This window comes from Odocoileus virginianus, chromosome 8 (assembly GCF_023699985.2).
Source record: "Odocoileus virginianus isolate 20LAN1187 ecotype Illinois chromosome 8, Ovbor_1.2, whole genome shotgun sequence".
NCBI lineage: Eukaryota > Metazoa > Chordata > Mammalia > Artiodactyla > Cervidae > Odocoileus > Odocoileus virginianus.
The window spans coordinates 26,283,245-26,293,947 of record NC_069681.1 but is presented as its reverse complement, the minus strand read 5'-3'; the positions used below and the strand labels follow the sequence as shown (position 1 = coordinate 26,293,947).

Below are 10,703 nucleotides of genomic sequence, written 5' to 3'. Positions count from 1 at the left end.
CGTTTGAAATTCTCGTTCCAGTTTCCAATGAGCAATTCTTAATACACGATCTTCCTGCTCTTAAAACTGAGACGATCCCACGTTTCCCTGTGAAAGGAAAGGTCAGCCTCTTCCCATGGAGACCTGAAGGGTGTGAAATTCAATGCTGGCGGCCACACCTGCCCTTGGACGTGGGTTGGGGGGGGGGGGAGGGGGGAAGGACACGTGACGTGATGTGGGTGCCAGGTGACAAGCACTGTCAGGCATGTTCCATCACAAGCAGGAAGGAAACGTCCTGTTGATGGGTAGATAAAGGGATATCTACCTATCTTAGGGGCTCTGAGTGCAGTGTTGTTAATAAATGACATACCACTTTTTCAAAAGATCTATTGAAGTGTAGTTGATTTACGATGTTGTATTAATTCCTGCCGCATAGTGAAGTCATTCAGTCATACATACAGACAACCCTTTCTGAAATATTTTTTCCATGTGGTTTATATAGAATGGCTTCCCCGGTGGCTCAGACGGTAAAGCATCTGCCTGTAATGCAGGAGACCTGGGATCGATCCGATCCCTGGGTTGGGAAGATCCCTAGAGAAGGAAATGGCAACGCACTCCAGTACTGTTGCCTGGAAAATTCCATGGACGGAGTTGACTGGTAGGCTACAGTCCTCAGGGTCGCAGAGTTGTACATGATTGAGCACCTTCACTTATACAGGGTCCTGAGTATAGCTCCCTGTGCTCCACAGTCGGACCTTGTTGCTTATCCATTCTACAGGCAAAAGCTTGCATCCGCTGACCCCACCCTCCCCCAAACCCCCCCATCTCCCCCGGTAACCATCAGTCTGTTCTCTATGTCTGTAATTCCGTTTACAGATTTTAACACAAAAACAGACCCATAGCATCTCAGCACCGCTCACTGTGGGAACTCTCCCGCCTTCTGCAGGGGAAACGGCCCCACGTAGCTATTTCCGTGGAGAAGTCAGCCCCGCCGGGCACAGAGCGTTTTCCCAGGGACCCACGGTCTACCTTAGGTGGATGCTCCTGAAGGCTATTTGGCACCTGTGTTTGAGAGTCAGCCAGATGTCTGTCCAGCAGAATGGCTGGAGCCATCAGCAGGTATCTGGGAGCCAGTGTGTGCACTACCTCGGAGCATTAAGCCAAACCGTCTGCCTCTTGCAGGTTGCAGATGAGGCTCTGACAGCTCCTCCTCCTCCCGAGAGGGGTGAGAGACTGTGCCATCCTGCCCAGCGCCCCCCCAGTGCTTCCTGAGCTACGAAAAGGGTCGGAGCGAGGGGCTCTGGGGCTCTCACAAAGTGCTGGAAAGAGTCTGGGGAGGGCACGTCTTTGGAGCACTCCTCCCAGCAGATGTGCGCCCTCTGATGCTCCAGGGAGGGATCCCCAGCCCCGCTCCCCTCGGGTCAGACTCAGGGCTCCACAGGGTGGACCCTCCCGCAGACACGTTGCAATGGGGAAAGAAAGGGTGGGGAATGGCTTTCTGCATTCCCCATCCTCTCCCACCATAAAGATGCAAACTGACCAAGAAGGTGGAGTCACTTCTCACTTGGCCTTGTTCACTCAGATGCCGTTACACCCTGGTGAACTGATTCTGAAAAAGATGAGTGAATCCCGAAGCACAGAACTTTTAAGTTTGGACTTTCCTTCCTCAGTTGACTGGAGCAACTCCAGCCTGCAGGGCCGCCCCCATCTGGATGCTTGGTCAGAAGAAAGGATGGTGCCCAGGGAGGCCGGCTCACAGGCAGGACCTGAGGTCCAGCCTTGGCCACCAGCTGCAAGACCATCACGCGGTCTGATTTGTCTTTTGACTTCTGTGCTGCGTTCAGAGCAGTGCGTGGGAAAGCCGCCCCACAGGGGTGCTGGCTGCAGAAATGAGTGAATGCAACTCTCAAAACCACCTTCCATTTCCCCTGAGTTCCTACTTTTTATATAAGAAGTAGAGGCAGCAGCAATGGCTAAGAGTGAGAGCTGGGTGCTATGAGACAGACCCTTACTGGATTCTCTTGGCAGGCCAGTGAAGAAGGTAAACACACATGATACTCCATTAGCATGGAGTAATGGCAACCTTTAGTACTGACTCATTTGTTTTTTCAACAGTGTGTTCGAGGGCAGGGAGTGCAGAGATGAACCCGATGGGCAAGGTTGAGTGGAACCACGGCAGGTCTCTGGTGGGGCAGGGGTGAGGGGGGGTGTTTTTCTCAGCCTGGGAGGTGAGCGATCATTGTCTCAGCTTGCAGGCTTGGCCCAGATTCTGAGATAACAGGGCAAGTCTCGTTAAGCATCCTGCTACATGAATATCAAGCTCGTGTGATCTGGAGAATACTTCAAATACAGTTTATTATTGACATGAATCAAATAAAAAGCCACACATTCCATCGTCCCAAATTTCACTCTTGATAGCACGAGTCAGCCAGTTTTCTCCAAAAAGGCCCAAATAGTAAATATTTCCGTTTTTCAGGCCGTGTGACCTCATTCTCAACTATTCACTTTGCTTTTGTAGCATGAAAGCAGTAGTAGGCAATGCATACACAAACGGTCAGGCCCTGTCCCAATAAAATTTTATTTACAAGCACAGGTGGGTGCCCATATCAGAGCCAGGGGCCACAGTTGGCTCACTCCTGGTTTATAGCACTGAAACAAAATTGTTATAGGAAAGGGAGTATCCATGCAGGAAACATGAGTTAGAAGAAATGATACGGCGCATGTGGTACGCGCTCTGCCACTCAGCCTCGTCTGACTTTTCTGCGACCCCACGGACTGTAGCCCGCCAGGCTCCTCTGTCCACGGGATTTCCAGGCAGGAACACTGCAGTGGGCTGCCATTTCCTTCTCCAACACATGGTATACACCTTTCAAAAAGTAAGTTCAAGAATGAGATTTTAAAAGATAAGTTCTCATCCTGAGATGCAGAACATCTTTGAATCTCTTAAAAATTAAAAGCAAAGTTTTGTATAACAGTATTTTTCCAAGGACTCTATCTATAACTGCCAGGAGAGTCCCAAAATGTTTTTTTAAAAAAAGATAAAGATCACTGATTCTAAATAAAACACAAATTTCAAAGTGGCCAATCTCCAATTTCCTAATAATGACGGCACCAGTCACTCTATCGAGTTCCGCCCCAGAGAAGGTTGTGCTGAACCTCTAGCACTGTCCTTGTCCGGTCCGCTGGACTCCCCCAGCCACACTCGTGGGCCCAGAAAACTCCCGACAAGACGGCAGAAGGGGAGCGCGAGCCGGCTGCAGCCAGGAAGCGGAGCCGTCCACTGCTGCTTCTGCGGCCACGCTCGCCAAGGCTTCTCTGCGCTGTCGTAAATCACAATTTCTGCAGGGTCTCCTGAAACCTCGGGGTGTTCCCGGGAGGATGAATTCCTTTTAGGCAGGTCAAGCAGGAAATAAAACAAGATTACTCACAGGTAAAGGAATGTTCTTAGAAATTCCTTTTTACTATTGTTTTTTTTTTTTTTACTGAACATGCCAAAACCACACCTTGTAACTCTGGGAAATTCATTTTCCACAGCTATGTGAAGGACTCTCTACACCTCAAACTGTGGCTTCTACGGATGTAGCTGAAGCATTAAAAGCTTTCAGAAACTTTTTAAAAAAACAACCAAAAACAGCACTGTGCACTCGCGTCCCTGACAGAATAAGTGAGATAAAATCAAGCCCTAGGTGTACTCCCAGGAAGCTCAGAATAGCTGGAGGGCTCAGGGCCTAGAAAATAAGTAATGATTTCCAAGGAATTTATATGTATTAATTAAAAACCATGTGCATTTTTATCTACATACACAAAAAGAGAGAGAGTTGTGAAGAATCCACACCTGAAAATCTTTCAAAAATTTAAAAGGTTAATAGACCCAGAATAGCGTCCCAATATTTAAGAAGAAAAAAGTCAGAGTACAAATGTACTCAACTTCAGGATTTACTGTAGAACTAGAATGATTATGACAGCACGGGGTTGGCAAAAGAACAGACAAAAGAGATCAATGAAATAGAATAGATAACCTAGAAATAGACCCATACAAATAAAGACAAGTGATTTTTGAAAAAAAGAACCAAGGGAAATCAATGGAGAAAAGACAGTCTCTTCAACAAATGAACATCCTGAAGCAACTGGCCATCCATATGCAAAAAAATAAAGCTAGACATAGGCCCTACAAACTTCACAAAAATTAACTCAAAACAGATGATAGAAGTAAGCGCAAAATGCAAAGCCATGCATGCCCAGAAGACGACCCAGGAGCAAATCTCGATGAGTCTGGATTTGGTGATGACATCGCTAAAAACAGAATCCAAGAAAGAAACAGGGCATCCGGTGGACTCCATTAAAATTAAAAAGCTACTGCTTGAGCCCAGGGAAAGCCAATGTCCCAGAGAACAACCAGTTAGGTTGGGGGGGATTCTCTCTTACTTGGGAAGGGTCAGCTTTTTTTTCTCTTCAGGTCTGCAACTGACTGGGTGAGGCCCACACCTACCCTGGGGAGAGCAATCTGCCTTACTTAGTTAGCAATTCAGATGCTAATCCCACTCAAAGCATCCTCACAGACACACCCAGGATACTGTTTGACCAGTATCTGGGCCCCATGGACCAGTCAGGATGACCCAGTGAGGGAAGCTGGGCAGTTGTGGGAGCAAGGGACTCACGGGGACACCATACCGCTCACTCAGTTCCTGCCTGAGCCTAAAAACGCCCCCCAAAAAGGTGAACAACTCAGAATGAACAGCTCACTTTTCAAAGAAGTAATCTCCAAACATAACTACACGAAAGGTGAATGAATCTTACAAAAATAAATTTCAGTTAAATGGAATTGATTGACAGGATTCACCAGTTTTCAAAAGCCTCTCCCCTCCAGCCAAGCGGATATTAACACAACCCTTATTGTAAGATAATGATCATTAACTGGCAATTTAAATTTGTATAGTGGTTGTTCTCTTAGCATTCCAGTAGAGGATTTCTGAGTGTAGGTTAAAGTAGACAGAGGCATCTTTAGCCAAGAGAATTCTGCCACCTTCAGTCTAGAAGACAGGAGAGGGGGCTGTATGTAGCTCACTCCAGGGCACAGGAGAACTCCACGTGCTTTGGTAACAGTGACAGAAGGGAGGTTTTAGTGTTAAATCATGGCTTAATAAAATCAGAGGCTGGAAAACTCTTGCCTAAGAAATACGAGCACCTCATGTTTTGCAAATAAAGTTTTATTGGAATACAGCTGTGCTCACTTGTTTCACTGTTGTCTGTCGCTACTTTTGCAAATATCCGTGGTTACAAAGCCTAAACTGTACTATCTGGCCCTTCGTAGAATAATCCTTCCAACTCCCAATAAATTTGATCAGTTGTTATTTTCTTAGTAGAAGTTTGGCTTGTTTGATTTTATGAGGGAGAAAAAAACCTCCAACCGCTTCTAAATATGATACAGTATCCTGAATTAAATCCTGGAAGAGAAAAACAACATTGGTTTGAAAAATGGTGAAATCTGAATAAAGTCTATAGTTAAAAGTATTACAGCAATGTTAATTTCAGGGTATTACAAAATGCATCATGGTTACATAAAACATTAACACTAGGAAAGTTCTCTGGGACATGCGTGCAACTTTTCTGAAAATCTAAAATTATTCCAAGATATAAATCTTATTTAAAGAAAAGTTCTCAGCAGATAGATATTTGAAATAAACATTCAGAATGTGGATGGAGTCTGCCTCCAGTCATAGCGGTGGTGTGGCTATGGGGGTGTATCATTCATTTATCCAATAACATTTAAGAACTTGTGACAGCAGCCAAAAAATCTCTTTTACACGAGTATGGATGAACACAGGCTTGCTTCCCTGATTTTGACAATTTTATCCAAGCTGAATGTTGGAACCTATAAAAATCTTCCTGACAAAGGTGACAAGTGCCTTGTGAACAGGTAAACTGAGGTCTGGATATGCAGGTAACAACAAATTCACAAGCCAAGCTCCAATAGAGTCTTCCATTTTTAACCTTCCCAGAGGAAATTTAAAAAAGAGGAAATGAATACTTCCTTAAAGTATTGATGAGAGGAGGAGGTGAAACATCTGAGCGCCCGCTCTTCGCCCGGGTTGCACATTTCCTCTCCTGGCCGCCTGCCAGGTCTGAGCATCATGGAAACATTAACCCAGACTAAATGCAAAGGGCTGAACCTGGGGGCCCAGGCTGGGTCCCCAAGGCTCTGGGACGGCCGATCTTGGGGAACTTGTTCACACTCCTGGAAGAAAGTTCATGCAGATGGGGCTCTGGACGACTGGAAGCCAGACGCTTCAAAAGGCAGGAGTGGATATGAACTCATGTCCAGGGAACTTACAGAGCAGCGACGCGCCATCCGAGCCCCGCGGGGGTCGGACAAACTGCGGAGATGCGCAAGATGCCAGCAGGGCCTGCGCGAGGAGACCCTGCTGCCCGCGCGGTTTTACTTGTTACGGGACCCGTGGCCCGGGGGGGACGGCGCCCCCAGCCCTTCCCGCTCAGCGGCTGTCCACGCTCACGACCAGCGCACGTCTAACAGATGCGATGACCGGCTCTGTGGGGAACCGGTTCGTCCATCCTGCTCGGCTGAAGTTCGGAGCCTAGTAGCTAAGCCCGGCCAGGCTGCAAGGAAAGAAGCCCTACACATCCGCCTCTGCTGGCTGTCTTCGTGTCACGGCCTGCACGCCCACTGAAGGGGTTAGGAGAAGAATCTGGAACGCGCCCTGCAGCGCGGAGACGTGGGACACCGCGGTGAGCGGTGAGCTCTGACGTCCGCACGCTCCCTCTGACCTGATTAGGGACGCGTCCCCTGGAGAGGAAGTGACGCAGTTGCAGTCTGGGGACCCCACTTGGGTCACTCGGGTGAGAGGATTCTGACATCCAGAAAACACCCATCACCGGAACCGCAGGGCACTGTCACGGCCCGGCCTTTGGGAATCCGTGTTAAGTGCCCGCCGGGACTCGGCAAAGGCCACTCGGTGATCTCAAGGAGGAAACTTGAGCCTGGGGAAAAAAATCATACTGTTTGGATTGTATTTCCTGTCATAAAGTTGGAGTCCTGGTTTTCGCTCCCAAGCCGGAAACGAAGTGTTTCCTTATTGCCAGAGGCCTGAGATACGGGGTTAAAGGTCCCAGCACAGAAAGCAATTCAGTGGCAGCTGTGTCCCCAGAAAACGCTGACTGACGAGTCCACAGGTGACGGGCTGGCTGCTGAGAGCTTTGCAAGAATTGGCTGATTTAACTCCCACTTCTGCCTGCAAGGCAGGAGACCCCGGTTCGATCCCTGGGTAGGGAAGACCCCCTGGAGAAGGGATGGCAACCCGCTCCAGTATTCTTGCCTGGAGAATCCCAGGGACAGAGGAGCCTGGTGGGCTACAGTCCATGGAGTTGCAAAGAGTTGGACACGACTGAGCAACTTTCACTTTCACCTTCGTCCGCTCTACGGAGGAGAGGTTGTCATGATTCCAACAGGAGGAAAACAGTTCTCAGGCTTACTAGCTCAGCCCCAGTCATAAGAAGAACTCTGAATGCCAGGAGTCAGAACCCAAGGTCCACAAATGTCAACACCCCACCTGGAGCCCCATGACGTGGGAATGTGACTGTGCAGTTAGTGTCAGAAAGAGGCCTGCTCAGCTAAGTGACAACTTGACTTCCCCTCTCAGAAAAGCAATGATGGAGATGCAGCTAAGGTCTCCTCCCCGCAGCCTAGAAGCTGAGGCTCTGTGTCCCTCTGTCCTGGAGGAGCCCTGAAGTGTGTCCTGTAACCACTGACCCATCTCAACGACCAACTCTGAGCTCTGGCGCTTCCTCAGATAACTTGACCTTGTGAGCAACCATGTACCTGAAGAGTAGGGGCTGAAAAGGCTACACACTTCCCCAGTTATAAGAAAAGCTCACACGTGATCTGGGGATGGAGCAACATTTAGAATCAAAATGGTTCATGTTCATCCAAGAAAGACAAAACTACCATTTTCTCCATTAAATTATAGTTCTATGCATCTGCTCTCTCTGTGGTTCCTATTTAATTTCTCTTTCTGTGTCTCTGATGATAACACTACTTATAACTTACAAAAGTGCTTTTCCTGTTCAGAAATGTATTTTACCTTGTATGACCACATTGTCATATTTTATTAACATCTCAAGAACCTGATACAATTAAACATACTGTTCTCTCGCTAGAAGAATCTCTGCTCAAAATACATACTATACTTTTGTATATTCTACTGAAGCACATGCTTGGGACTCCCCTGGCCATCCAGTGGTTAAGATTCCATGCTTCTCCTGCAGGTGGCAAGGGTTCAATGCTTGGTCAAGGAACTAAGATCCCACATGCCACACGGTACAGGCAAATAAATAAAAAATAAAGTACATTTGTGTTGTCGTTTAAGTGCCCTTGCATAGAAAGTTGGCGTATTGAAAATGACCAGAGTTTTTAACTCACTAAAAACATTTTAAAGTTGTATGCTTTCTGTTAAACTCATCGGCTTCCCTAGTGGCTTGGTGGTTGGAGAAGCCCCCCCTCCAGTACTCTTGCCTGGAAAAGCCCAGGGACGGAGGAGCCTGGTGGGTTGCTGTCTATGGGGTCACACAGAGTCGGACACGACTGAAGCGACTCAGCAGCAGCAGCAGCAGTGGCTTGGTGGTAAAGAATCTGCCTGCAACGTAGGAGCTGCGGGAGACACAAGTTCGATCCTTGGGTCAGGAAGATGCCCTGGAGGAGGGCATGGCAACCCACTCCAGTGTTCTTGCCTGGAGAATCCCATGGACAGAAGAGCCTGGTGGGCTGCAGTCCATGGGGTCAGACATAATTGAAAAGACTTAGCACGAAACTTGCATGCTTAAGCTGACTGTCTTACAATAAAGTCAAAAGTCATATTCTCCTTCTGACATTTCCAACCGTAGAATCTTATCTTTAGTGATAAGACATAAATTGATGATCTTCAGTGACTGTCACCTACAAAAAATGATTCTTTTATGCAGTTTTACCAAACATAGCCAGTTGAACAAAAAGCAGAAAACTTTGCCAACATTACCTTGAAACTAATGAATGAGAATATCAGCATGACATTGCATCTGTTTCTGCAAAGGTGGTCTCTACCTGCGCTGCATAAAGAGAACTCGAGGGTCACTCTGTCTGACTCCCCGTGGTGTTCTCAGCAGGAGGAGTTAAACCACAACTCAGTGGCGTATCAGAACTGGCAGGAATTCTTTCAGTCTGAGGAAGCGATCTGATGATAGCGGTGTTGTAATACGTCTGTGGTGAGCTCATTGAAGACACGGTGTTCTGTTCTTGTCAGACCCTGCTCATCGAAACAGGACTTTTGCAACGAGGGAGAGAATGAAGGCAGCAATCTACGAAAACAGCTTGGGAGAAAGGCCAGAGGTCAACAATATGGCCTGCAAATGATGAGGAAGTGCAGGAGCCCACCTTCCTGAAAATGTGCCACCAGATGTCAGAGGGGAGCAGGGCTTCTGTGTACGTGCGTGTGCGTGAGTGTGGGTGGGTGTGCGCGTGTGTGCCATGGGGGAACACAGAAGCACATGTGTGAGTGTGTGGTGTGTGTGAATGTGTGTGTGTGTCTTTACACCACAGAAGATGAGCCAGAAAACGCCCATTGATTCCCACCGAACTGGCCTGAAGTTGGACGCCCTGGAATTGTATCAAACGCATCCCCAGAGAGGTTGGAGAGGAAATGAACCAAAAGCTCTGTTTCCAGTTAGGGTGGAATTAACTCCATAATTGAGTCTGGCAGGATGACTCTGCAAGCTAGGAATTTTGATAGATGGTGTCGTGTGAGCTAAGCCAGGCTGAAGTTTCAACATAAACAACACACTCATTCCCAGTTTCAGGGGAAGAGTTAAGTTTTAAACCACGGATGTCTTCATTTCCCCTTTTTCCTTCTCTTCCTCTTGAATTTAGCAATAAGATACCTTCACAAGACAAGTGAGGGCTTCTCTGTGGATCCTCCCACAGAGGCCAACAGTGGATGCAGGAGGATGTTGCAGACAAGTGGGTGTGGTTCATTTGTTCAGTCATGTCTGACCCTTTGTGACCAGGTGGGCTATTGCATGACAGGCCTCCCTGTACTCCACCATCTCCCAGAGCTCGTTCAAACTCATGTCCATTGAGTCGGTGAGGCCATCCAACCATCTCATCCTCTGTTGTCCCCTTCTCCTGCCTTCAATCCTTCCCAGCATTAATGTCTTTTCCACTGAGTCGGCTCTTAGCATCAGGTGGCCAAAGTATTGGACCTTCAGCATCAGTCCTTCCAATGACTGTTCAGGATTGATTTCCTTTAAGATCGATTCGTTTGATCTACTTACTGTCTGAGGCACTCTCAAGACTCTTCTCCAGCATCACGATCGGAAAGCATCAGTTCTTTGGCGCTCAGCCTTCTTTATGCTCCAGCTCTCACACCGTGCATGACCGCTGGAGAGACCGTAGCCTTGACCAGAGTGAGTGGACGAGGGAAGCCAGCCCTGGAGCCAGTGCGGGGAGTCACGGCAGGGCTATCTGAGCATCACCAGTCCCCGCCCTCACCAGCCTTCCAGGCAGCTCTCTCTAAGATCCATGTGCAAATTCCCTGCCTGCCTGCAGCCTGAGTGCCCTTGACTCCCAGGTTGGTTCTCAAGAGGATGCCTGGGCCATCAAGCTTATTTCTGGGAACTAACTTCTCACAGCTCATGGAAGGCCTGCTCACTCATGGGAAATGTTCAGGTTAAGACAGAAG

At 47.9% G+C, this 10,703-nt stretch overlaps 1 long non-coding RNA gene across 1 annotated transcript; it reads right to left on the bottom strand.

The window, feature by feature from the left end:
• Positions 1-5,170: 5,170 nt before the first annotated feature.
• LOC139036311 (uncharacterized) lies at positions 5,171-9,962 on the bottom strand. Its single transcript, XR_011489039.1, has 2 exons — positions 9,006-9,962; positions 5,171-5,423 (listed from the first exon to the last, which is right to left on the bottom strand). It is a non-coding gene; the product is annotated as an uncharacterized lncRNA (long non-coding RNA).
• Between the last annotated feature and the right edge of the window lie 741 nt (positions 9,963-10,703).